Raw genomic sequence first — 27,808 nt, 5'->3', positions numbered from 1 at the left:
AAAAGCTGAATGCATTTTCTCCTAGATCAAGAATAAGACAAGGCTGTCCACTCTCACTACTTTTATCCAATATAGTATTGAAGTTTCTAGCCACAGCAATAAGAGAAGAAAAAGAAGTTTGCAAATCCAAATTGGAAAGGAAGAAATAAAACTACTACTTTTGAAGATGATAAGATACTATACATAGGAAATCCTAAAGATGCTACCAAAAACTGCCAGAACTCATCAATGAATTCAGTAAAGTTGCAGGATACAAAATTAATATACAAAAACCTGTTGCATTTTTATATATTAACAACGAACTATTAGAAAGAGAAATTAAGAAAACAATCCCACTTACAATTACATCAAAAAGAATAAAATACTTAAGAATAAATCTAATTAAGGAAATGAAAGACATGTACTTGGAAAATTACAAGACAATGAAAGAAACTGAAGATGTCACAAACAGGTGGAAAGATACACCATGCTCATGGAATGGAAGAATTGATTATTGATAAAATGACCATACTACCCAAGGCAACCTATAGATTCAACACCAGTCCTATCAAAATACCAAAAGCATATTTTACAGAAGTAGAACACATAATTCTAAAATTTGTATTGAAGCACAAAAAGATCTCATATAGCCAAAACAATCTTGAGAAAGAAAAACAAAGCTGGAGGTATCATGTTTCCTGATTTCAAACTATATTACAAAGTCATAGTCATCAAAACAGCATTGTACTGGCACCAAAACAGACACATAGATCAATGGAACAGAGTAGAGAGCCCAGAAAGGAACCCATGCTTATATGGGCAATTAATGTATGACAAAGGAGTCAAAAATATACAATGGGGAAAAGATAGCCTCTCCAATAAATAATATTGGGAAAGCTGGACAACTACATGCAAAAGAATCAAACTGGACTACTCCTCATATCATGCACAAAAAGAAATTCAAAATGGATTAAAGACTTCAATGTGAGACCTGAAACTATAAAACTTATAAAAGAAAACATAGGCAGTATGCTCTTTGATATGCATCTTCATAATATTTTTTGATTATGTCTCCTAAGGCAAGGGAAAAGCAAGAATAAGCAAATGGGGGGTTACATCAAACTAAAAAGCTTTTGCACAATGAAGAAACCTTTCAAAACAAAAAGACCACCTACTGAATGGGAGAAGATTATTTGCAAATAATATATTCAATAAGTGGTTAGTATCCAAAATAGACAAAGAACTGACATAACACAATGTAAAAAAAAACTCCAAGCAACCCAATTGAAAAATAGGCAAAAGACCTGAATAGACATTTTTCCAAAGAAGGTAAACAGACAGCCAACAGATACATGAAAAGTTGCTCACCATCATTAATCATGAGGGAAATGCAAATCAAAAACACAATGAAATATCATTTTGCACCTGTCAGAATGGCTACTATCAAAAAGACAAGAAATAACCTATGTTGAAGAAGATGTGGAGAAAAGGGAACCCTCATGCCCTGTTGGTAGGAATGTAAATTGGTACAGCCACTATGGAGACTCCTGAAAAAACTAAAAATAGAACTATCATATGTTCCAGCAATTCTACTCTTGGGTATTTATCTAAAGAAAACAAGAACACTAATTAGAAAAGATATATGTACCCTACGTTTATATAGTATTATTTATAATAACCAAGATATGGAAGCAACATAAGTGTCCATCAACAGATGAGTGGGTAAAGAAGATGTGGTGTATGAATATACAATGGAATATTACTCAGCCATAAAGAATAATGAAATCTTGCCATTTGTGACAACATTGGTGGACCTAGAGGGTATTACGCTAAGTGAAATAAGTCAGACAGAGGACAAATACTGTATAGGACAAATGCTGTATGATTTCACTTATATGTGGAATCTAAAAACTAAAACAAATGAGCAACATAACAAAACAGAAATAGATTCACAGATACACAGAACAAACAGGTAGTTGCCAGAGGGGAGATGAGTGGGAGGAGAGATACGTCAGGGAGATTAAGAGGTACAAAATTCTAGTTGCAAAATAATGAGTCATGTGTATGAAATGTACAGTGTGGGGAATATAGTCAATAATTATGTAATATTTTTGTATGGTGACAGATGGTACTTATCATAGTGATCATTTTGAAATGTACAGAAGTTTGAATCACTATGTTGTGTAACAGGAATAACACACTATTGTAGGTCAATTATACTTCAAAAACAAACAAATGCATAGAAAAAGATCAGATTTGTGGTTACCAGAAGTCGGGTGGCAGAGAGACTGCCAGGAAACTGGATGAAGGCAGTCAAAAGGTACAAACTTATTTATAGATAAGTAAGTTCTAGGGATGTAATATACAACATAATAAACATAATTAACACTGCTGTATATTATACATGAAAGTAATTAAGAGAGCAAATCCTAAGAGCTCTCATCACAAGAAAACATTTTCTATTTCTTTAATTTTGTATCTATATGAGATGATGGATGTTCACCAAATTGATTGTGGTAATCATTTCATGATATATGTAACTCAAATCATTATGCTGTATACCTTAAATTTATACAGTGCTGTGTGTCAATTATATCTCAATAAAACTGGAAGGAAAAAAGGAGTAAGAAAAGTATAAACCCATAAGATTAAGAAAAAGGAAGACTTAACATTAATGAAGTTGAATTTTTGTTTTTAATTTACTTTGTTTTATTTATTTATTTTTATTGAAGTAGTCAGTTTACAGTGTATAATTTTCTGGTGTATAGCATAATAGTTCAGGCATACATATATAAAAATATATTTGTTTTCACATTATTTTTCATTATAGGTTACTACAAGATATTGAATATAGTTCCCTGTGTATACAGAACAAAGCTTTTTTTTAATCTATTTTATATATAGTGGGTAGTATCTGCAAATCTCAAACTCCCAATTTATCCCTTCCAATATACATTTAAATTTTTTAAGCATCATTTCTTCAGTTTATTCTGGACTCCTTTTCTCTCTCAGTTCATATTTCTGATTGGACTATCATATGGCACAGAGGAATGTGTTCTGTTTTATAAAAACAGTTTTTATTCCTTTTATATTGCTTATATATGCTCTGTTAGTAGGAATGTAAACCACACTGAACAGTATAAACTTGTTTATCTATTTTATACATAGTAGTTAATATCTGCAAATCTCAAACTCTCAATTTATTATTTTGCAATGGGATTGCAAATTACTCTCTTTTCCCTCTAGTTCATACATACTAACCTAATCCATTATGTAACCTAGTTCATCTATACCAATTTAATTATGTCTATTCATAACAGAACAAAATTGCTGACTTCTAGGACTAGGCTATAAACAATTCTGCTTGGTCAGCCTGGGATCCTAAGTCCTGTTAGAGCAGCCTATCACCTGCTGAAGCACCCAGGGTGCATGAGAGATTTAAAGCAGTCAAGGAGTAGATGGAAGCATGGTAGCTGACTGAGCAGGCAGAGGAGCCATGATTTATAGTGCTAACATAGAGGATGGCTGAATGAAGAAGATGGATTGGTGCTGCAGAACCAGTGGGAAGGTTAGTCTTTGGAGGCACCAGAGGAGAAGATGAGGCCCTAGATGGAGCAAATGGGAGCTGAGTTAAAGACTATATGAGTAGACCATCACCCCTGACACCAGTCCCCCTGCACAGAACATAAGATCGATGCTCTCTTATGCACTCCCACCCTCTCCACACAGAAAGATACCAGAGCTTTATCCTCTAGAGCAGGGGCAGATTTACTGGGAAGGTAATAAAGCTTTAACTTCAAAGTTCCTTATCTGTGTGGGCCCCTTCTAAGAGAGAGGGTCTGGAAGAAGCCCTGCAATGTGTTCACATGGCCATGTATATTTTTTAAACTTTGCAAAACTAAAATATTTTAACTACAATTATTGAAGACTGCTATCTCTTTCCAATTTAAGTTCCTCTCCATTACACTCTTCTTTCATTTCAGACAACTTTGGAGTGGCTACAGGCATTTCTGGCATATGTCTATGGGAAAATTGAGTTGGATAGGCATTTAACTTGGATTCACTGAGATATGTTCATTTGGTTTGCAAGCATTTCTGTGTATAGTTAAAGTGTTAGTTGTTCCAGTATAGAAGGGGCTATCCATTGTACCAGCTACAAACCAGCATACCAACTAAATCTGCATTTATGGCCCAAAGATGCAGGGACAAAAGTCACACAATGGTATGAATGTGTCCTAAAGTTCCCAGCACAAGAAATAATAAATAATGGAGAATAAACAAGTTAGTCTATGGAAAATTCTTCCAAACATCAGAATTATAAATAGTAAGTAAAAGATTTGGTTCCCATCAATGTCTGATCAAAATGGAAATTCTGTCTAATCAGAAACATATTTGATAATGCAATGTGTACAATTATAAATGTACCACACATATTTTTATGTGAATTACACAAAATAGAATAAGTCAGAATACCTGTATGTGTGAACACAAACACATCCACACAGCAAGTATGTTTGTGTGAAGTCACACAATTTAGGTATCCCAATGCACCAGACTGCCTTCAAGGTAAAATGGTCTAAAACAAGTGGCTCCAGTGTCGAAACTCATATACATTAGAGAATAAGACCAAATATGTAGTATGGGTATTTATTTAGAAACTGAAAGAAAATTTAGATAGACATTTAAAGGAGTATGAAACAAAAATAATAACAATGATGACTGACATTGGTAGAAATTATTCTGAGATAAAGAAGCAACTTGAAGCAAGTAATTTTCAGGTTATACTAAGGCAATAATTCATTGAGACAGAGAGAAGAAAATTTAAATAGAAATAATGGCTTTTGGATGAGAACCATGTGAACACATTGGAAAAATTTAATTTCTGGCTCTTTTACATGAATTATTGACATTATAAAGATAACATGGAATTCATAATATGCCACCATGATGCAGATGCTAATGACAAGCTCATTAATGAATGCATCAATTTAAAGATTTTTACAGACTACTCATTACACAAGACACCTTGAAATGCCCTGAAATTTCTCAGCTTATGTGTATTATAATAGGTGGTTCTCCAAATTTGCCAGGAATCTGGATTTACATGACATCACCAATGAATTGTGAAGCTATCAATATTTTTTAAAAAATTAGCATCCCTCAGCTATCAATATTTTTAAAAAAATTTTCAGTTAGAGGAATCATTTTCCCAGCCTCTGTACAGAAATGATATTGTATGATTATTATATGAAAAGGCAAAGAGTCTAGCAAAAATGTAGGAGAAAAAGTATTACACGGTGAATTAATAAAAACTATCATTTCTTTCTCAGATTTTGCGATATTTGTAGAATTTGTCAGCTTTTTCAAATGTACTATTTGTTGTAACTTTTTCTCATTATAAATACTTTCATACTAAATCTGGATTCATAATTTGGTCTTCTTTTCATTCAAGACCCACATGTAAAACCTTCAGGCTCCACAAAATTTGTGTCTGTCCCTAGTCAAGACATCCTGAAAGAGGCTTGGGGCTCACAAAGGAGATGCAGGGCTGAGCAGAGGGTCAGCTGAAAGTCTGCAGACCTGCCTGTACTGACCTCTGTTCAGTCACCTAGCAGGGAAGTTACAAGCCTGCAGGCCTTTTCCACAAACGTGGTGCTCTTGCTAGCTCTTTAATACCATGATTAAGAAGGGGGGAAAATGAAATAGGTAATAGGGAATTGCAGAGAATACAATGAACACATGCAACCCAGACTTAACAAATATATTAACATTTTCGCCTATTCTCTTGGCATGTATTTCTTAAAGAAATAAATATTACACTTGCAGTTGAAGGCCCTCAGCCCGTTTGCCAATTTCCTGTTGGATTTGTGCCTCAAATACATCCCCAATCTGGTCACTGCTCATACGTCCACTGCTATACCCACATCCCAAGCCACTGTCACCTTTTCTGGAGACTAGAGCAATAAACAGCCTCATGACTGGTCTCTTTGCTTCTGTTCTTAGAGTTTTCATATAGTGCAATGATTTTTGAAAAACTTAAATCAGACGGCTTTATTACCTTATTTTAAAACATTCCAGTGGCTTTCTGATGCAATGAAGAAAAACCTCACATTCTGTAAGAATCTTCATGTGGTTAAGACCAGGAGCAGACCTACTCACCTCTTACTACTTTTCAACAGGGTCCAGTGACCATGGCCACTTCAAATTAACTAACCCACTTCTAGACCCTTCAGTCACAGTCCTGTTTTCAGCATAAATGGCGCCTCCCTAGTCCAGCCTCCCCTGACCACTGTCATAAAGCAGCACCTCTACTCCCACCTCTTTATACCATCTTACTTTCTCCACAGACTTTTCATAATCTGTAATATCTCATTTATGTATTACTTGGTTTTTTGTGTGTGTAGAGGGGTGGGTGGTTCTGTTTTCAACACTGAAATGTCAGCTCCATGAAGGTGGGAGATGTTTCCTTTCACAGTGTTGTATTTCCAGCAGTGCTGGTTACTTTGCAGACAATCAATACATATTTGCAGAATAAATTCAAATTAGACCTCACAACACCACCTCTGGATGTTAGCCAATAATGGAGCAAAGACTTCAAAAACCTGAGAGAACATGATCTTCAACTTGGAATGCGACAGCCAGCCAGCTTATTAATAAAGTATGAGGGCAGCAAAGGACACTTCCTGACACTTTAAGACTCAGAGAATTTACTTCCCATATCCCTTTCTTGAGAAGTTGGGTAGGTTCCAATTAAAAGAAGTACTAAAGTAAGCAAGAGGGAGACATGGGATCCAGAAAGCAGTGTATCAAACTTAAGAGAACAGGAAAGAGATGTTTCAGGATGACAGCTGAACAGCAGGCAGAGGGAGCAAAAGGTCCAAAATGCATCCAGAGGACAGAGGGTGCCAGGAGGAGGCCACCAGGAAAAGGAACATCTGATAAGAGAGGTCACTTGGAAAAACAAAAGAAAACAAAACAGAAACAAGATAAACTGTTGAAAGATATTACGATGTTTTTTGGAAAAAAAATTTAAGAAATAATATTTGCATATTCAGTTAAGAGAGTTAAATCCTGATTATAATAAGAGGAAGTTAATGCCTAAAATAAAAAAAATTGAGGAGTAGCAGTATGCAATTATTTGGAAATAAGAAGGTAACTCTCTGATGGAATAGCTGAGAGAATACAAAGTGGCTGCCTCTCCTGAATTGAGCTGGGAAGTTAGGAAGTGTGGGAACTGAAGAAAGGGATTGTTTTTTTTCCTTGTCAGTCTTTTAGTACTATTTGATATATGACTTTGGTGAAAATAAAACTATCTAAAAATTTAAAAACTATATTTTCTTCTGATAACAATAATGATGACAGCAAAAACAAATAAACAATTCAGGCTTGTACTGGCTCCGCGGCGGTCTATGAATTTGGGAAAGATGTATGACTCTCCTGGAAATCTTTCTATTACATTTGTAAATTACATCCATTCACTCCTTTGCAGGTATAGTGGTTTAGATAACATTAAAGCTTTAAAAGCCAAATTTTGCAATGTACTTTTCAATGCTGCAAGGTTTAGAAATTATATAGCTATGCCAGGAATTCGTGTGTGTGTGTGTGTGTGTGTGTGTGTGATGTTTTTGAGAAATGTCAGTAGATATGGAACAAGAGAAACTTGAAATCTTCCAACAGAATTCCCAATGGGCCTGCAATAGTAATGCTTATGGGAAGATCAAAATTATGCATGTGGTAATGTCTAAGACTTTGGAAAAAACCTTTTAAATATTAGCCAGACTCTTTGAAGTGAATTCAAAATAGTGAAAAATAATTTACAAAGAATGTCCTTTTGGAAGTGGGGGGTTAGACAAGGGCAGGAATGGCTTTCATTTTCATGACTGTTTTAGGAGGTAAATAAGCATATTTTAAAATAAAATATGAAAAGATTATTGTTGGAGTTTTTGTGCTTCTAATGGCAATATGGGATAAAATTAAAAATTTTAAAAAGCATCAATTTCCAACTTGACTCTTGTCCAAACCAAATAGAACTTGAAATGTAAAAGTTTTGACATCTGTCAAATGAAAAATCTTTGTACTTTTGCATTTTCCTAAATAGTTTCCCATTGCTAACTCAATACTTGTTAGTAACACGATACTAGGTTGCATCATTTTCACTGTTATTAGGCAATGCAGCCTGGGTACGTCCAACTATTTGTTAACTAGTTCTTCACCCACATGAGTAGATTGAACTGACCTCCTTCTCTGGGGAAGGGAACCTACTCCTAGGACAAAAAAGCCAGCGGCCTCTGCCAACACTCACTTCCTTCCTGAGTCATTTTGCAAGCAACCACCCTTGGCTTCTTTAATGGGGAGAGTATGAGACATCTCTTTGGAAGATGAAAAATCACAATCACTGTTTTGTGGGAAGCTGAGAAGGATCAGCATTACTGTAGTTTTCTGTTTTTGAGGTGAGAAGACCAGAATGCCCTAAGACAGTTCTAGATGTGCAGGGAGGTGATCTCAAGGGCTCTATCGGCAGTGTCACCTACTTGTTAAGGCAGTTCTGAGAAAGGAAGCCATGCCTGGTGCCACAGCCAGCCAAAACAAAACAGAACAAGTAAACAACAGTTTTTGATCTTGCCAGAGATTGGGATCCAGGCTGGTGCAAGGCAAGATAGAAAATTTGCTGCATATAGCTCTTCACTTTTACTCACCCTCCCATTACTCCCAACCGCCTCAGGTATACAGTAAAAAATTTTCAAGTACTAACCTCCCAATCATAGTGAGCCTACCCACTCATTAGAACAAGCCTGGAATCCAAGCTGGGTTTTTGTTTTTGTTTTTAAGAGCTGGATTTGTGAGGAAAGCCCCCTTTCTTCTTTGGCTGTGAACCTTTAAGAAGGTAAGCTGGAGCTGAGTGGGGCCATTGTTCTGGTCTCTTGGGGACAGCCAGTCTGAGAGAATAGAGCCAAACCAGTACATTCCAGAATTTTAGAGAGAAAAGTGAGAGAGAGAGAGAGAGACTGAGAGAGTGAGAGCGACTGGGAGAGTGAGAGGGAATGGGGCAGTAAGTGACTGCAGCGGAGTGCAGGATGTACTCCTGAGGCCATTCCCAAGTCCATTCTGTCTTTGGTTTGGTCAATAAAATTCCTCTTTTAATTTAAGATAGTTCAAGTTAGGTTTCAAATTGTGCTTGAAAAATCCTGCCTTGAGAGACAGCCATGATCTCAGAGGGAATGAAAAAGTCAATGGTGGATTTTTAGGTATTGTAGTAATACTCGGGCAGAGGACTCTTTGACGAGGGACCCTTCCCTTTTCCCTTATGACATACTGACGCTGCTGTGGAAGGGGAAGGTAGTGGTGGTTGGTACTTTTAAAATAAGTGTTTTGAGGTATAACTGATGCAAAAAAAAAAAAAACCAACCCTCATATATTTAAACGAACTATTTGAAGAGTTTAAAAATATTACTACGTCTACAAAACCATCATCAAAATCAAAATAATGAATGTACCCATCACTCTCAGAAGTTTCCATGTAACCTTTTGTAATCTCTTCCTTCACATGCTAATCTCCCACCCCTATTTCACGCAAACAATGATCTGCTTTCATAGGAATGGTGTTATACTGTGTGTACTCCTTTATTGTCTATTTATTGTGGGTCTCAGCATAACTCTTTTGTGATTTATTCACATAAATATATTGTCTGCATCCACAGGTCTTTTTTTTTTCCATTGCTGAGATATTCCATTGTATGGATATACTATAATTTGTTTATTCTTTCACTTAACTGCAGGATATTTGGATGGTTCCCACTTATGGCTATTAAAATCAAAGCTGTTATGAACACTTGTGGACAAGTTTTTGTGTGGATGTTACGTTTTTGTTTCTCTTGGGTATATACAAAGGAATGGGAAAGTTGAATTGTACACTAGATGTTATGTGTAACTTTTTAAGAAATTACTGAACTGCTTTCCAAAATGACTGAGCCATTAATTCCCATCAGCAGTGTATAAAAGTTCTAGTTGCTGTTCTTTCTCAACTACATTTGGTACTGTTTGTCTTTTAACGAAGCCATTCCAATGGGCCTGTGTGGTTTTGGTTTGCATTTCCTTAATGACTAATGATGCTGAGCATTTTTCATATATTTAAATGCCACCTATGTATCTTTTTTGATGAATTGTCTCTTCAAATCTTTTACCCTTTAAAACAAATTCTAAAAATTTTAAAAAATAGTTTTACTTAAGGTATAATTTACATACTGTAAAATTTACCCATTTTAAGTATATAGATAAATGATCTCTAATAACTTTATACAGTTGTGCAACCATCATCACAATCCACTTTTAGAACATTTCCATCACATTAGAAAGCTCCCTCCTACACACTTGCAGTCAATCCCCACTCCCACTCTCAGGCAATCATAGATCTGCTTTTTGTCTCTATAGATTCACCTTTTCTAGAAACTTCATATAAGTAGAATAATCAAATATATAGTCTTTTATATCTGGTTTATTTCTTTTTTTAATGTTACAATTTTTTTGGTATATATATTTATTGAAATATAGTCAGTTTATAATGTTGTGTCAATTTCTGGTGTATGGTTCTTTGATTTATAATGTTTCTGAGGTTCACTCTTGTTGCATGGACCAGTAGTTTGTTCCTTTTCACTGCTAAGTCATATTTCATTATATAGATATACCACATTTTGTTTCTCTATTCATCAGACGATGGACATATAGATTGTTTCCAGTTTTTGACTACTATAAATAATGCTACTGTGAACATTCACGTGCAAGTCTTTGTGTAAACATATTTTCATTTCTTTTGGGTAGGTACCTAGAAATAGAACTATTGCATTGTGTGATAATTTTATATTTAACTTTTTAAGAAACTACCAAAATGTTTTTCAAAAGGGCTCTTCCATCTTTCACACCCCATCAACAAAATGTGAGGATTCCAGTTCCTCAGTTTCTTTCTAGGGGATTCAAGTCAAATAACCTCCCATGCTTGTACATGTGACCATGCACTCTGCAGGCTGAAACCGGGGATGGGCTCCTGGCCAGTGGGTGTGCTCAGACCTGAAAGCTCCGCCCATGCAGACTGACGGAAACTAACCGAAAGATCCTCTCTTGGGGAATATTTGACATAAAGAAAGAATGAAGTAATTGCTACAAATACATGGAGAAGGAAGCAGAGATAAATAGGGACTGAGCCCAGTGCTGCTGAGCAGGGCTTAGTCAACTGCTCCCGGTAGGGAGCCATAAGAGAACCTCGTCTGCACTGGACCTTGATGGGTTTCCCCTCTGACCCCGCTTATCTTCCTCTCCATCTGAACCCCTTTCACTGTGTCCTCTCAAGTAGCCCCTTATGATAAAAACTTGTCCCATATCTCAGTCTCCTTGATATATTTCTATCTTCTTTAAAACCTGACTGTCCTTCTGAGATTCCTCTCAGGTTGAGACTTCTTGTCTTCTCACAAACCACCTCCATCAGGGTTAGGAGGTAAACCCAGTGCTCTCTCCCTCAGTGCCTTTACTACATTGATACCTTTCTGCCCCAGACTACAACTTCACTCCTTTGCTAACAAACAAACACACACCTGTTCCCATGATACTCAGATCATCCTCCTTTATCCTTACTCACTGAAAACCTACAGTTTCGCTTCATCTCCTCAAAGTCTACCTTCACATAGGCTACCCACTCAACCTCTTGTTTCTTAAGCCTTTGAACTCCTCGTTTCCAATGTCTCTCTCCTCCATTCCATTCCAGCCCCTTCTTCCTCAGTCACACTATGAAACTTGTCATCACTACTGCTCCACCTCTGAAATTACTGATTTGAACGTTCCCCTTTCTGACAACTTCCTAAACTTCCAGCTTGTTTGGTAAAGTACATCCTCTGCCAGTGTTCTTTCACTTCATCAGGATTTCCCAAACTTCGATAACTATACTCTCTCTTAATCTATCAAACTCCTCTTGCCTTCACTTCCCTCTCTCTACAGCTCACATCCATGTTCTACTTCAAACACTTTTTTATGTATTATAATTTCCCATACTGTTTCCTTCCATCACATTCACCTTTAAAAAAAGCAATTTGAGGAGCTCCACCATACCTTCTCTCCTTGCATATACTCAGGCAATTGAGGTTATCACTATATATTCATGGTCCCCAACTTAAACTGGGTTCCCAACACTGCTAGGCAACACCTCTACTACCCTCTTCAACAACCACCCCCAAATTTTCTACTCTTGCCCATATCTTTTACCACTCCCCAGCAGGATGTTCTTCCCTACTCTCAGCTTATGACTTTGCCTCCTATATCATTGAAAAATTAGAAGCCTTTAAACAGTAGTTGCTGAATATACTACCCACCAGATCTACAGCTCCACCTGTGAGGTTTTTAAATCCCCCTTGTTCCCTCCTATTGCAATGCATTACACATCCTTTCTTCTGTGCTTTCTTGTGTTCCCTGGACCTTACACATGACCACTTTCTCAAGAACTCTTAATTTATCCTGTTTCTCATGTCTTTAATTTTTTCATTTTTCTCTTTACTGGATTCTTCCCAGTATCATTTCAAAATACTGTAGACTCTTCAATCTTAAAGGAAGTCTTCTTTCTTTTGTTCCTTAAAAAATAAAACAAAACCTCAGAGTATCCTCCCTGGACACTGCATTCTCTTCCAACCCTCTTTCTTCCTTTGTCTTGAGAGGCACTGTCTTTAACAAGTTGTCTTTAATTGTCTGTTCTGGATTCTGTTCCCCAACTATTAAGGTCACTCTACATGGCTAAATCTAATGGATCCTTGAGGCCTTTTCTTAGTTGACCATTTAACTAATTTGCTATGTTGTTCATTCCCTCATTCTAGAAACAAATTGGGCTGGCCAAGACATGGAGTCCATAGCAAAGAGAAATGAATTACAACTGGGAAACTAGAGACTTGGATTCTAGGCATCTTTTCTCTCAGACCAGCCTTTCTGCTACCAGGTCACTTACATCTCTGGGCTTCAGGTACCACATTTTTAACTTAAGAGAAAACTTTTAAGTACGCAAAAGTGGAGGTGGACCAGATGGCTTCTCAAGGTTCTTTTTAGCCTCTGGAATCTATGGTTGCTGATTTTGAGTCACACACAAGTTAGCAGTCACATTTGTATGCATGGTTCAGCATTCCCATCTTTGAAGTGAGACATTTTCTCTTGCTGCCTAAATTACTTCTAGGTTATAAATTCACCTTTGGAAGCAATATTAACTCTTTCTGACCTCCAGTCTTCTCTTTACTAATGACTGGGTTTTCTAGAGAGGAATAACTAGTTAATTGAAATATCAAGTTGGCTTCTTCAGCCATGCTTCAGCATGCTAAGAATCCTAAACTATTTAATTTCATGGAAATAAAAGTTTGCTTACTGGTCAAAGCACTAAGGGGACAATTTTTTTTTTCTGTCTCAAAGACTAGAGCTACTGGGAAGACATATACAATATTTATGCCAGCCTCACTACTGTGACTGCTGCTTCTTTGGGACAGGAAAACAGTATTATAAAAAGCCTTAAGAGGAAAAAAGCAGCATAAGTAACAGAAAGAAAAAAAATTTTTTTTTTAATTTCTAGACCACTCAATGTGGTATTGGAGAAAGAGAATGGACCTTGAGCTAGAAATGGATTTAGACTTGATCTTATCACTAGTTTGCTCTGTGAAACAGGGCAAGCCACCCCAATTTGCTAATCTGTAAAATCAGAAAGCAAGATATTTATTGGGCTTCCCACCATGAGTTTGAGAATCAGTGAGCTAAAGAATAACAAATACTCTAAAAAGTAGAAAGCATTCTATAACTCATGACATTTACTAACAGAGAAATAACAATGTCTAAGAAAGAAAGGCCTCTTGGAGCAAAGAATTTCTCAATCCACTTATAGTAGACAGGGCATTAGATTAATACTTTGGTATACCCAGGTAACAGAATATTGATCTGTTGCAGAGAGCTTTAGGTAGAGAGAAACAGATGAAATTGTTGATTCCAATCTTCTCTCTGAATGTTGATCCTTTCGCTTATGGAATTTGAGCTATACGGTTGAAGGAGATGACTTATGACTTTTCAGCAACAGAGATTTCATTTTGCAGAAGTTTTCCAAAGGGATTATTGCTTACAAAGAGGAACAACTCAGAAAGATAACACAAGTCTTAATGGAGCAAAAAAGAGATAATTTAGATTTGTTAATTCCTTTAAAATTTTAATGATTTGGAATAATATGGGCCTGTGTCTCACTGGTATGTGTTAGAGAAAAGGTCTTTTCCTTCTTTCCTTAAGCTTCTGTTTCTAAAAGGCACTATGTATAAGGGAGATAGACACTCCCTCAGTCTATATGATTTAAGCCTATCTGAAAGATATTAATGTGAAAGTCAACCCACATACATTAGAGTGTATGAATTTTCCTACTTCACTTCACGTTATTGTCCCATCTCACATTATCCTACACATGGTGTAGCTGTAATCTTATGTTTCCTTATAATCTACCAAGGAAAACCCAGTCCTTAGACACATTATTTCACATGTAGAAATTTACCTTTCTCCCTTACTATTCATAATTTGAATTAGGGCCACCTAAAGGAGTATTTTTTTACATATCTTCCTCCTCCCATTTTATTCCATGAACTTGCTGCTCCATAGATGGTTAAATGTCTGCTGTTCATAAGTGGTCTTGTAAAAAAAATTGTTAAATTATTTCATGGCTCATCCCCACTCCATCCAATTGAAGTTTTAAAATTTCACTCTCAAGGATTAATATGCTGTTTTGGCATTCTAGAGTATGAAGAAGAAGATAACACTCTCTATAAATATATGGGATATTCTACTCTACTTAATGATCTGCAAGATTCTTACTTGCAAATAACAGAATTCACCACAGCTGGTTTAAGCAGAAAGGGATCTATTAAGGATTATCAGATCATTCACAGAAATCTCTGGGACAGCCAAAAAGGGAACAAAACTCCACAGCAGCCAATGTCTGCCATTTGGTACCATCTATGCTAGAGGATAGCATGGAGGAACCCAGGTCCTACTATAATCAGTATTCTTCTTGTCTGGTGTTCTTAAATTTCGGTGGAGAAAGAGCACAAAATAGCTTTAAGTTTTTGGGTAGACAGGGAAAATAAGGTGGTTGAAATTGACAGATATATAAAAGTTTAAAACTATTCTGGATGCTTTTCTCCCTGCTACATTTCCCAAGTATGGGACACCTTCCTCTGCCAACATTCAAGGTGGTTTAGGTGGTAGAGAATCGTGACATTATATAATACTGAATTCATATTGAGAGATGTAGTTCCTTTTCAATACTCTTTCAACTCTGATTATATTAGGAGAAAGTCTTAGATTTAATACTTTTCTAACCTTTGCTGATATCTCCTTTTAACAAAAAAAGAACAGATCTCATTGACGCCTAGAACATTCAGCAGGCAGGCAATGAAATTTCAGTCAAATTTTAATAATATTGTTTTGGTCTTACTGTATTTATTTCTGAAATGTATTTTTATTCATGGCAAAAATACCTACCTCAGGAACAGAGTTAAAATCAGACTTAATGCTGGTTTTCCATTTCCGGGTTATAATGCTTCCTTTCAAAATTAAAAAAATAATAATAAAAAAGCAAGTCAACTTAAAGAAAATATTAAATACATCACACATATGTAGTAAGTAAATTGAGCAAAAGACATGATGGTGGAGGGCAAATGACTGAAATCTCAGAAACACTGCCTTATAGAATGTTTTTGACACTTACATATGGCATGTGAATTTTTGTTTGATATGTCCTCATATTTTAATAATCCCATAGGATAGCAATGATGGTTTGGCATCAGACTGACCCTGGTTCAAATCCTAGTCCTTCCACTGCCTAGTTCTGTAACTTAGAGCAAGTTATTTAGCTTCTACCTGAGATTTTTACTTATAAAATGGACATTAGTTTACAGAATGGAATGGATAATGGTGATGACTGTGGACTGTCTCACTGAGACCAGCAAAAGGCAGAGGTACAAAAAATGATAGCTATTATTACCAGAGAGGGTAGATATTAGACATCTCATTTTACAGATGAGAAAATTCAGACTCAGAGAAGTTACATGACTAAGATAAAGTTGAATATTACCTATTTTGTGTACAATCATCTCTCGAGCATTGATTTAATTTCTCAAAGCTGTAATTCATCACATTCTGGATGAAAGAGTAGCTAGGAAGGCATATGCAAAGACTTTGACTCCACTACTAAGTTGGGGCAGCATTTTAATAAATTGCATTATCTTACATAGATGGACATCAGTACTAATGATGCTATGTGTGTAAACTTGGTTCTTGAAAGATGCTTTTCAATTTGCCCTGTTCTGTGACTACAGAGTATAATTATCACTCAACTAAATGCTACTGATGACAAAAGGGACTGAATGAGAGGGCACAGCAATGAAAATTAATCTTTACTATTGGAAAACAAAACTGAAAGTGGGAGCAATTTCATTTTCTTTCCTTCAGTGGTGGAGCCAGAGAAACATCGGTTTTAGGAGCACTGGTTTAGGAGCAATTGTGCACAGGGGTGTGAAGGGACTAGACATCAGGCCTGCAGACCACAGCAAGAATGACTGACCCAGGAATATTATTATCTCATGAGGCTACCACACCATACAGCCTCTCTGACCATGCCAGATTGATGCATGAAACTGAACTCACTTTTTTCTTGACAAATGCAGAGCTGGCAATCACTTAGTGGAAAATTATATCATATATTTCTGGCATTTCTAGATTATGAAATAATCTCTTTTATTAAAAAAAATACCTACCTCATAACAGACTTGAAATCAGACTGTGAATCAGTAGGAAAAATATAAAATTAGGATCTTGAAAATTCTGACAGTGTATATCCAATCTTAGGCACTGCCACCTCCTCCCTCCTCACACATAGTCAGTGTGATCTGGACTATGTTTACTCAGTAATTACATTCACTTGCTTCCCTAAGTGAGTGTGGTACCTTATTATGATATTCATCAGCATGCATATAAAGTGCGCTTCTCTGTTGATGGTTTTTTTAACCCTTAAAATGAGGATATGATTGTGTTTGCATCACATTCTTCTTGAGTAATTCAGTAGCAATTCACAGCATTCTTGTTACAGAGATTATGCAGTTGCATAAAAGTATTGGCCAAGACAGTTCCACGTGGAAGTTCGTAAAGATGAAAGTTTGAAAGTCACAAAATATCATCAGTGTAAGTAGTTCAATTACCTCTGAAGGTAAAAGATTAAATCTATTTTACATGAATCTGTACTTTCTAGACTGTCTTTCATGCGATTTGTGATCTGATTTCTTGACAAATTAGACATCTAAACAGGAAATGATCCTCATGGAAAACAGTAGTGATGTATTTATTTAAAACTGCCTGAGACTGCTTAAAAAGTAAAATGCCTCCCAATGAGAAACACATGATTCTGGTAGAGGGCTCAGAGTCCCATGAAATAGTTAATCTACAAAGAAATCAAGACATTTGGTAAAAGCAGGGGTTTCAATGTTAAGAGTGAGGCAAAGTGGCAAGTTGCCAAGGAGAGATGGAACAGGTTCATAGAGATGTTTGTTGCAAGCATCTTGATTTGTGGCAAACTCATCTGCCTCAGGAAGTCACTGACAGTGAGGGAGGAGAGGGTGTAGATGCAGTAGTTGCGTCTAGCACTGATCCAGACAAAACAGCAATCAAAACCCGGGAGCTGACATTCAGTCATTAAAGATCTCAACCGTTGGTACAGTGCACCTAGCTGACACTCAAAACATCTCAAAGAAAGCAGAATCTCGATTTCCCAAGCAAGGAAATAGAAAACTGCAGTGTCTGACTGGTTTTATCTAAGCTCAGATTGGAGCAGTATTAGCATTAAAATAGAATGGGTTTAATAATAAATCTTGGCAATATAACTGCGATCTACAGAGTAGTAAATTTTTCAAGTTCATTTGCTCTGCCTCCTTTTAAACAGTATACAAGTGTACTATGTATGCATAGACAATGATGCCATTATATTGTGGCAGTAGTAGAAGAAATGGTTATGGCATGATTAATTGTAGAACAGAATTACTTGACAGCAGAGCTGTCAAATATCAAAACACTGCCAGGTTTTAAAATTGGACTAGTTGAGGAATGTATATTGTTGTTGCTATAGCAGAAATCACCCCACAATTTGAGTAAAAATTAACTCTTTATAGTGACTTCCTCCTTATCTGCACTGTGTCAAAAAAAAAAAACTCCACAGAAATGTGAAATTCTTACATGTAGACAGGCACTCAAGATTGATGACTGATAAATAAATAAAGGCGCAGCATTTGTAAGGCTCTCTGAAGTTTGCAAAGAGCTTTCATGTACATTATTTTATTTAATCCTCATAACAACACTCTGAGATTGATTGAGAAGGCATTTCAATTCAATTTTCAGGGAAGCCTATTCTGGGCCAGGTTTTATGCCAGACACTTAAGATAAAAAGATAAATTACATGACGTCCCTGTAGCCAAGAAATTTAACAAATGAGGAAACTGAGTCTCAGAGACATAGAGATGGTCTAGTAATTTTTTACTTTAGAACCCCAAAATCTATATCTTTGTACCCAAAATCTGATGCTTTTATCTTTTTAACTCTAAACAGAATGATTAATCAAGAGGAATACGTCTTTGTTGAAAGCTGGTTTCCAAGGCACTCTAAATTTCATACAGTGAAACCAGCTTAGCGGATAACTCAATTCAAAGATCACTTGCCTGCTAAAGCAAGGGTTTTAGACCACTAATTTTATTTCCGTTAGGTGCAGTGCCGCATAAACTTGCATTAAAATAGAGTGAACTGGTCAACTTCGACATGAAAAGAGACTAGAAGACTTAACTCCTAGTCTTACAGCAAGTAAAAGCTGTACAAACTGAAAATCCGTGACTTCTCTTGAACCTATTAAGGAATTGAAGTTGCAGGGCAAAAAGTCACCCCCAAATCTAGAGAGATAGGTGTATACTGAAAGACACAGCCACGATCTGCTTTCCTGGAGCAGAAGCCGCTAGAGCCATAAACTGGTAGGGACACTTAATGATAACTTTCTTGACTCTCTGGAGGCTGAATGTGGACCAGCTGAGACTTAAAAATTCTAGGAGGCCCAGTGATGGGAGTTGGGGGGGGATCATACTTTCATGGGTTGTACCTCTAGAAACCCCACCAGGTTCTTCCTGTGAAAATCAGGGGAAAAAATCCCTTTGTATTTTGGGCAGTGTGAGGGTAAATGTAACCAATTTGAAATATACCACAGGGAGGGGAAAGTAACTATACAACTCATGTTGATAGCATGCATCCTTGATAAAGTGTGACGAGAGTGGCACTTTCCCTTTGTGCTCTTCCTCCCTCAAAACCATAATCCTCATCTAACTACGAGAAAAACACTGAACAGACCCCAGTTAAGAGACATCTTGTCTAGTACTCCTCAAAACAGCCAAAGTCATCAAATACAAAGAAACTCTGTGAAACTGTCAATGTCGAGAGGAGCCTAAGGAGACATGATGACTAAATGTAATGTGGTGTCCTGGAACAGAAAAATAAGCTAGGTGAAAACTAGGAAAAACTGAATAAAGTAAAAATAACGTATTAATATTCATTAATTTATTATAACAAATGTACTTCATTAAAAATAGACAAAATTAGATGTAAAGTATATGGGAAACCTCCGTACTATCTTTGTGACTTTTCTGATCACCTAAAACTATTTTTAAAACAATGGGGGAAAAAATAAGCAAACAGAATGACCTGGGTTTTCAAATAACTTCTGAAGCTCCATTGGAAATATCTATGATGGGAAGTAGAATTGGTTATAATCATAGTACAGTTTTCTGCCCTGACTTCTGTTTTGGATGAGATGCCTAAGAAGTTGTGAGGGAGAACACGGTCCCCGATTTAGTCACCCAGATTGATGACTCACCCCTTGAAATCCTGGAGTGACAGATTTCACAGAAGAAGGCAGTTATTAGAAATAAAATCCAATCCAAAGGCAACTAGCTTTTCCTGATTTATAGACTATGAACACTAGAAGGGACCACAGATGCAGGCAAGTCCAATTCCCTCACTTTACAGATGAGGAAATTGAGGCTCAGGAGGGAATGTATCTACCTTGGATCCAGAATTAGAACTCAGTTCCCTTTTGCTATCAATGTTTTAATATGAAAGTTTTTAAACATAGTAAAAATAATGACACAATGAACACTCTATACCCACCATTTGGTTAAATGATTTAACGGTTTGTCTTATTTGCTTCATATATTTGCATACCATTTAAAAGTAATTTTTATACTTTGTGACACTACATCTTTAAATATTTCATCACATATTTCCTAAGAATAAAGACTTTTAAAAATTGAAGTATACTTTATTTACAATACTGTGTTAGTTTCAGGTTCCACCTGATTATTTTTCTTTTATTTATTTTGCCTTAGAGTCTTATGCCTATGTTTTCTTCCAGGACCTTATGGTTTCAAGTCTTACATTTAGATCTTTAATCCATTTTGAATTTATCTTTGTATATATTCTGAGGAATCCATAATTATATATTCTGTGTTGAAGCTATTGATCAGGTAGGGAGGAAGTTACATTTTGACAATATTGAGTCTTCCTATCCATTAGCATGAAATATCTCTCCATTTATTTAGTTCTTCTTGACTTCATTCATCAGAGCTGATAGTTTTCCTCATACAGATCTTATACGTATTTTGTTAGATTTCTACGTAAGTATTTCATTTTTAGCTGCTAATGTAAATGGTATTGTGCATTTAATTTCAAATTCCACTTATTCGTTGCCGGTTATAGGAAAGCAGTTGACTTTTGTGTATTAACCTTGTAATCTGCACCCTTGCTGCAATCACTTATTATTTTCAGGAGTTTTTTTTAATTGATCCTTTCAGATTTTTTGCATAGAAAATCTTGTTTGTGAACACAGACAGATTTATTTTTCCTTCCAAATCTGTATACCTTTTATTTCCTTTTCTTGTCTTAATGCATTAGCAAGGACTTCCAGTATAATGTTAAAAAGCAGTTGTGAGAGGAAACATCCTTGCCTTGTATCTGATATTAGTGGGAAAGCTCAACTTTCTTGCCATTAAGAGTATTAACTGTAGGTTTTTTTGTAAACATTATTTGTCAAGTTGATGAAGTTCTATTTTATTCCTAGTGTACTGACAATTTTTATCATGAATGAGTGTTGGATTTTGTCAAATGCTTTTTTCTGCATTTATTGATATGATTATATACTTTTTTTTCTTTAGTCTATTGATGTGATGGATTCTTAACTGATTTTTGAATACTGAACCAGTGTTGCACACCTGGTGTAAATCCTACTTGGTTTTAGTATATGAAGCTTTTTATACATTGGTGTATTGATTTGCTAATATTTTTGAGGATTTTTGAATGTATGTTCATGAGAAATACAGGTCTGTAGTTTTCTGGTAACGTCTGTTTGGTTTGGTATGAGGGTAATGGAGCTTTATAGAATGATTTAGGAAGCATTCCTTCTGTGTCTGTCCTCTGAAAGAGATTGTATAGAATTAGTATAATCTATTCATTTAATTTTTGGTAGAATTCACTAATGAACTAATCTATGCCTGGTGATTTATGTTTTGGAAAGTTATCAATTTTGATTCAATTTCTTTAATAGATACAGACCTATTCAGATTGTTTACCTCTTTTTGTGTGAGTTTTGGCAGATTGTGTCTTTCAAGGAATTTGCCCATTTTATTTAGGCTATCAAATTTGAGGACATAGAATTTTTATAGTATGCCTTTTTGCTTTTTTATATTCATAGGATCTCATTGTGTCTCACTATGGTTTTGACATTCATTTCTCTAGTAATTAGTGATGCATCTTTTCACGTACCTGTTGGCCTTTAATGCTTTTAAAAACATCAAATACCCGACTCTAGCCAAGAATTTTGCTTCTGCTATTGTGTGACCTAAGCACATGTTTAGTGTTCTAATGAGACTATTCAACACTCGTTTTACTTCTAGGGAAGGAAGAGAAGCTGACACATCAATACGCGGTAGGTAGTTTACCTCCACAATCCAGGTACTTAGCATTTCACTTGGGTGATCAGTCTACTGGGTTCAAATGCCTCCTCGAATATAAATATTTCATAAATTAAAAACTGTGCAAACATTACACTCATAATCCTACTGTCACACTGAATGAAGGCTTGGAAAATGCATGAATTCAGTCCATCATCAGAAAGAAATTCATCTTCATTGGAAACAACCATAAATATATTCTGAGCCAATAAGATGTTAAGAAGGGTCCTTGCTAGCCTCAAGTAGTCTTTTCATCACATAAACACCAGAAAATCCCTCTGCTTCTTCCTTTCAACTCCTCTCTCACAGGGTATTCAGCTTTAATCTGCTCCAGTAACTTGTGGTCAAGTCAGCAAGTTGCTCTTTGCCCTTATCTTTTCCTCATCTCTCTCTCTCTCCCTCCCATTCCACCAATTTCTACTGCATCATTGCTGTGGGCTATTACTCTCAAAGCTAAAAAAGAATAGACAGGAAGCCCCACACTGCCACATTTAACTTATCTTAAAATAAATGTGCTCAGAAGAGAATAATGGAGACAAATTCTTGCCATGTTGATTCTGGGTTTCACAGAACTATTTTCCCCCATAGAAGTATATTTAAAATAACTGGAATTATGCAACAAAAAGGGTACTCTCTATCCTGAATATATGCAAAGTTCAAAGAACATCATCTACAAAATGACTGCTTTTGCAAAAATTTCACTTAAAATATGAGATTTAGGAAGACAGCTGAATTCTTTTTCTCCTCCCACTTCATCCACATATAGAAGAATGCCAAGTGTTCCTAGATTTAAGTGCAAAAGAGGACAACTTCTTTCCTGTTTATTCACAAGGCAGAAAACCTGGGCTCTGATAAGGGCTGCACCTCCTGTCTCTAGTGTGTCTTCTGCTCCTTTTGGAAGCCACACAACCAGGGAGATTACTTTTTCCTAGCATTGCTTACATTTGGCCTATGACTTTACCTAGGGTGATTCTAACTCAGGTCTGAATTAACAAATATTTATCCTCTTTGAAACCATAATCTTCTTCATCTATTCAAGATGCCTGGTAATGAGTTGTAAACATGTGCAAAAATATAACAAAAAAAAAAAGAAAGAAAGAATGGGAATAAGGTTAACTAAAAGCTGAGCATATGGTTCAGCACAGAGGTTTCTGGAAACTGTTGGCATTAGATGAGATGACAATAATACAATTTTCTCTATTATGTGCAGGGTAAACATGGTTTCAGAAGCAGCAAATGCACATGAAGAAAATCTAGATAGAGGTCACAATGTCTGAGTCCATACTCTATCCCTTGCCAACTATGTGGTCCTGGTCACATTACCTAACTTCTCTGAATCTTAGTTTACTCAACTGTGAATTGGAGATAGCATGGGATAAATGAAATGATTTATATTAGGGCAATTAAGTTTTAAGTTCCATATCGCTGCATAAATGTGAAACAATGGTCAGGTTAATATATGTTGCATTTTCCCCACTTTTTCCTCACTTCCTGCTCCAGCATAACACATTAACTTGTAGAGTTGATAAGATATTTCTGCAAAAACCTGTAAGGATATGCTTATTCCTTACCCTTATTAGTTTTGCTCACTGGCTTGTTTTCTGATTTGATATTTATGAGAGTTGTATTAGTACACATGTCCCTACTTGGTCCTCTTTATAACGCTGGCTCACACATGTTAAATAAATAGCTGATGTTTATGTGTTACAGGGATCAGCAAGGGAGAGAGGCCTCAGGCCAGTCTTTATTAGTGCTCTGTTAACTCAGCTTTATTCCTGTTGTACAGCAGTCAAATCAGCTGTGTTATTAAGATGCTGAGTTCACAAAAACATTGTTTTTCTCTTTGATTGCACTTTCCTTGTACCGTGTAGACAATGACAATGGGAACAAGGAGTCAGATAATACTCATAATGTTTCTCCAACAGAAGCAGCCAAATGGAGCCGGCTTGTCTTGTAGTACCTCAGTGATCAGAAAAGTCTACTATTTTAGCACAAAATAGCAGGGCACAAAATATTGCCTTTGTGCTCAATTCTAGGCTGTGCTGGGTCTAAGCCTTTGGGAATGTACACAATATTCTCAAGGCTGTTGCAAAGCCCACACAAAGAGATGGATCTTGTATACCCTCATGAATAGCTTGGTGTATACACCTTTTCTGGAAAGCCAAAGGAAATTCTCAGCCTCTGACTCCTGGCTAAGAAACCCTTCCCCCCAGTCTGAGACTATCAGTTTGTCAAATGTGACTAGAATGTGGATTATGAATCACTTCATTAAGCATTCGGAAACTACGTAGGCAAGAACCTGACTAAATATTTTGGTACCTACAGTGTGTAATGTATTTGTGTGTGTGTGTGTATTTGTTTGTATGAATCATGCCCTCTGGGGACTTTGAACAGGAGGAGAAAAATCCTTCTCCCTTTAGTGTACTGATAGAGAAGGAGTTCTACCTAAGAACTTAATTAGAATAGAAACTGAAATTTCAGTGTTTATGCATGTTCTTTGTGCTGCTGAGTGCTTGAGATGATCACTCTTTGTTTTTCCAAGTTTCCCAATAGTTTTCAGAAATGAAAAGTAGACTGAAAGCATATTGGAGGTTGAATGAGTGTAGAGACAGTTAAATTTCTCTGTACAAAATATAAGTAGATTGGAAAACTGTGAACTGGCAGCTGGAATATCTCAATGGAAACAATGGAGTCTAGAAAAGAGGACAAGCTCTGGCCTAAGGAATTCAGGCTAGTAAGGAATTCCCTTGGGAGAAAGAATGCTGACATTCTTTATGACATTTTATGACAGTGATGCCTAATATTAACTTTGAAGTTACCACTTAAGATATGCTATGCTACTTCCCTCAAACTTTAGTAAAACCTGATTTACACACAAGTCTATGCTAGTGGTTCACTAGGAAAATGAAGGACTCTAGGTCATACCAACATAAGGAGGAATGTGGTGGGAGTGGGTAAAGGAGGGTGAAAAAAGGATACAGAAGGTGACTCAGATCAGAGATTGAAATGCAATATGAGAAATTAGAATCAGAGGTAATCAGGAAAAACATATGGGACTCAATACTCTAGAGATACGGGGGAAGAAGAGGGCAGTTAGAGCCACTTTATTTGAATAGTAAAGACAAAAATGACAGCAGAAGCTAAGGACTTGGTGATATCCAGGTAGTTATATTTGGGAGATACCAGAAATATATGAAATACACACATTCACAAACATTTTCCCCTATATGCTTTTGCATCTGAAAGAAAATATATGAGGTAGGAATCTGGTCAAATCCAACCCTAAACGGACCCCTTGATTTGTGACATTATACCCTAAGAAGAGCATTTCCAGATTTTCTGGCTTATTCCTCAAATACTTTCTACCCAGAATTAGATTGCTTAAGGAATGCAATATTAAATGATGTGGTTGCTGTGGTATGTTTCTGCCAGTGGGTCATGTTTCATGTATTGCAGCAACGGGGCCCATAGAGATAATACAGAAAACATAGTGGGTATTGGAATAAGACTATTGCTGCTTCCAAATAAGTCATTGTATAGGGGGAGAGAAAGCCAAACCCACACTTGATCATAATAAAACGTGGTAAGTGCTATAATAGAGACGATGTGTATACCTAGTGTTGTGGGCACACAGAGAAGGTAGTTTTTCCCTCTGCCTGGGGAGGGAGAAGAGAGACTGGAGAAGCCATTCATCCACAAGATGATGTTTGAGCTGTGAGTCGCGAGTGTCTACCAGAAGAAAAGGAAGAGTGGGGCATCCAAGTCTGAAAGAACAAAATTGCACAAGGACTTCAGATGTGAAAGAGCTCATTTGGAGGACATTCAGCCAGCATGGGGTTGCCTGGGGGACAGTGGTAGAAAAATGGGCAGGAATCATATCATAAAGGACTAGCCATGACAGGTTAAGAATTTAGATTTTAAGAAAAACCACTTTTATTATTCCAAGACATTACAGGGATTAGGAGATTCGAACAGTCACTGGGGTCCTGTTTTGAAATAGAGAGGGTGGGAGGCCAGGTTTGCAATAGCTCAAAGAGCTAGAATAAAACTCTGCTGCTGCTGCCAACCTATATGTTCCTTCCAAACTTCTCAATTATATCTCCTTCTGACAGCTTGTCGCTCTTGACTGTAATTCTTCCCTACATCACTAACACCTGCTAATCGATATTTTAAGTTCTAGGCTGTTTTTTTTTTTTTTTTGATCCATAACTTTTAACCATATACCATCTGGGTAAAAATATTACTGCATGCAGAGGCACTCAAACAGCATTGTTTGTTCCAGAACCTTCTACTCCAAACTATCTTCATTCTTATCATAATTTTTTAAAGACCTTATTTTTTTAAGAGCAGTTTTAGATTCACAGCAAAACTGAGCAGAATGGAGAGATTTTCCCATGTACCCCCTACTTCAACACATGCAGAGCCTCCCCTTTTATCAACATCCATCACTAAAAGGTACATTTGTTATAATTGATGAACCTACACTGACACATCACAGTCACCCAAAGTTCGTACTTTATCATAGGGTTCATTCTTGGTGTTGCACATTCTATATGCTTAGATGAATATGTAATGACATGTATCCATCATTAGAATATCACAACAAGTATTTCCACTGCCCTAAAAAATCATCTGTGTTCTGCCTAATCATTCCTCCCTACTTTCTTCATCTCCTGGCAACTACTAATCTTTTTACTGTCTCTTTTGCCTTTACAAGACTGTCACACAGCTGGAGTCATACAGTATGTAGCCTTCTCAGATTGACTTCTTTCACTTAGTAATACTCATTTATAGTTTCTCCACATCTTTTCATAGATTGATAGCTCATGTCTTTCTAGCACTAAATAATATTTCATTGTCTGATGGTTCAATATTCAAAAATCAATCAATATGATCATACTGACATCATATTAACATAATAGAGAGTAAAATTCATGTGATCATCTCAACAGATACAGAAAAGAGCATTTGTCAAAATTCCACATCCTTTCATGATAAAAACTCTGAACAAATTTGGCATAGAAGGAAGTATCTCAACACAGTAGAAGCAATATACGACACGCCCACAGCTAACATCATGCTCAAAGGTTAAAAACTGAAAACGTTTCTTCTAAGATTAGAAACAAGAGAAGAATGCCCATTCTCACCACTTTTATTCAACAGAGTACTGGAAGTCTAGTCAAAGCACTTAAGCAAGAAAAATAAATAAAAGTCCTCCAAATCAGAAAGGAAGAAGCAAAGCTGTCACTTTGATATGATATTATAAATAGAAAACTCTAAAGATCTACCAAAAACTGTTAGGACCAATTGAAAAATTCAGCAAAGTTGCAAGATACAAAATCAACACACAAAAATCAGTTGTGCTCCTATATAGTAACAATTAACTACTGAAAAGAGAAAATAAGAAAACAGTAACATTTCCAATAGCATCTAAAAGAATAAAATATTCAGGAATAAATTTAACAAAAGAGTTGAGAAATCTTTGCAATAAAAACTATAAACTATGGTTGAAAGAAAATGAAGATAAAAATAAATGGAAAGATATTTTATGCTCATGGATTGGAAGAATTAATATTGTTAAAATGTCCATACTACCCAAAGCAGTTTACAGACTCAATGCATCCCTATCAAAATTCCAACGGCACTTTTCAAAGAAATAGAACAAATAATCCTAAAATTTGTGTGGTACCACAGAAGACCCCAAATAACCAAAGCAGTCTTGAGAAAGAACAAAGCTGGAGGCATCATGCATCCTG

The 27,808-nt window shown here is 36.3% G+C and overlaps 1 long non-coding RNA gene across 2 annotated transcripts in view; it reads right to left on the bottom strand.

Moving 5' to 3' along the window:
• The window catches only part of LOC140696599 (uncharacterized), a 75,256-nt gene extending 66,367 nt beyond the window's left edge, over positions 1-8,889 (bottom strand). For both annotated transcript variants that reach the window (XR_012073096.1, XR_012073097.1), the window contains exon 1: positions 8,732-8,889. This is a non-coding gene — a long non-coding RNA (uncharacterized lncRNA). The remainder of the gene's footprint in view (positions 1-8,731) is intronic.
• Between the last annotated feature and the right edge of the window lie 18,919 nt (positions 8,890-27,808).

Source organism: Vicugna pacos, chromosome 5, assembly GCF_048564905.1.
Source record: "Vicugna pacos chromosome 5, VicPac4, whole genome shotgun sequence".
Classification (NCBI taxonomy): domain Eukaryota; kingdom Metazoa; phylum Chordata; class Mammalia; order Artiodactyla; family Camelidae; genus Vicugna; species Vicugna pacos.
Note: the sequence above shows the minus strand (reverse complement) of the source record. Positions and strands in the feature narration are given on the sequence as shown.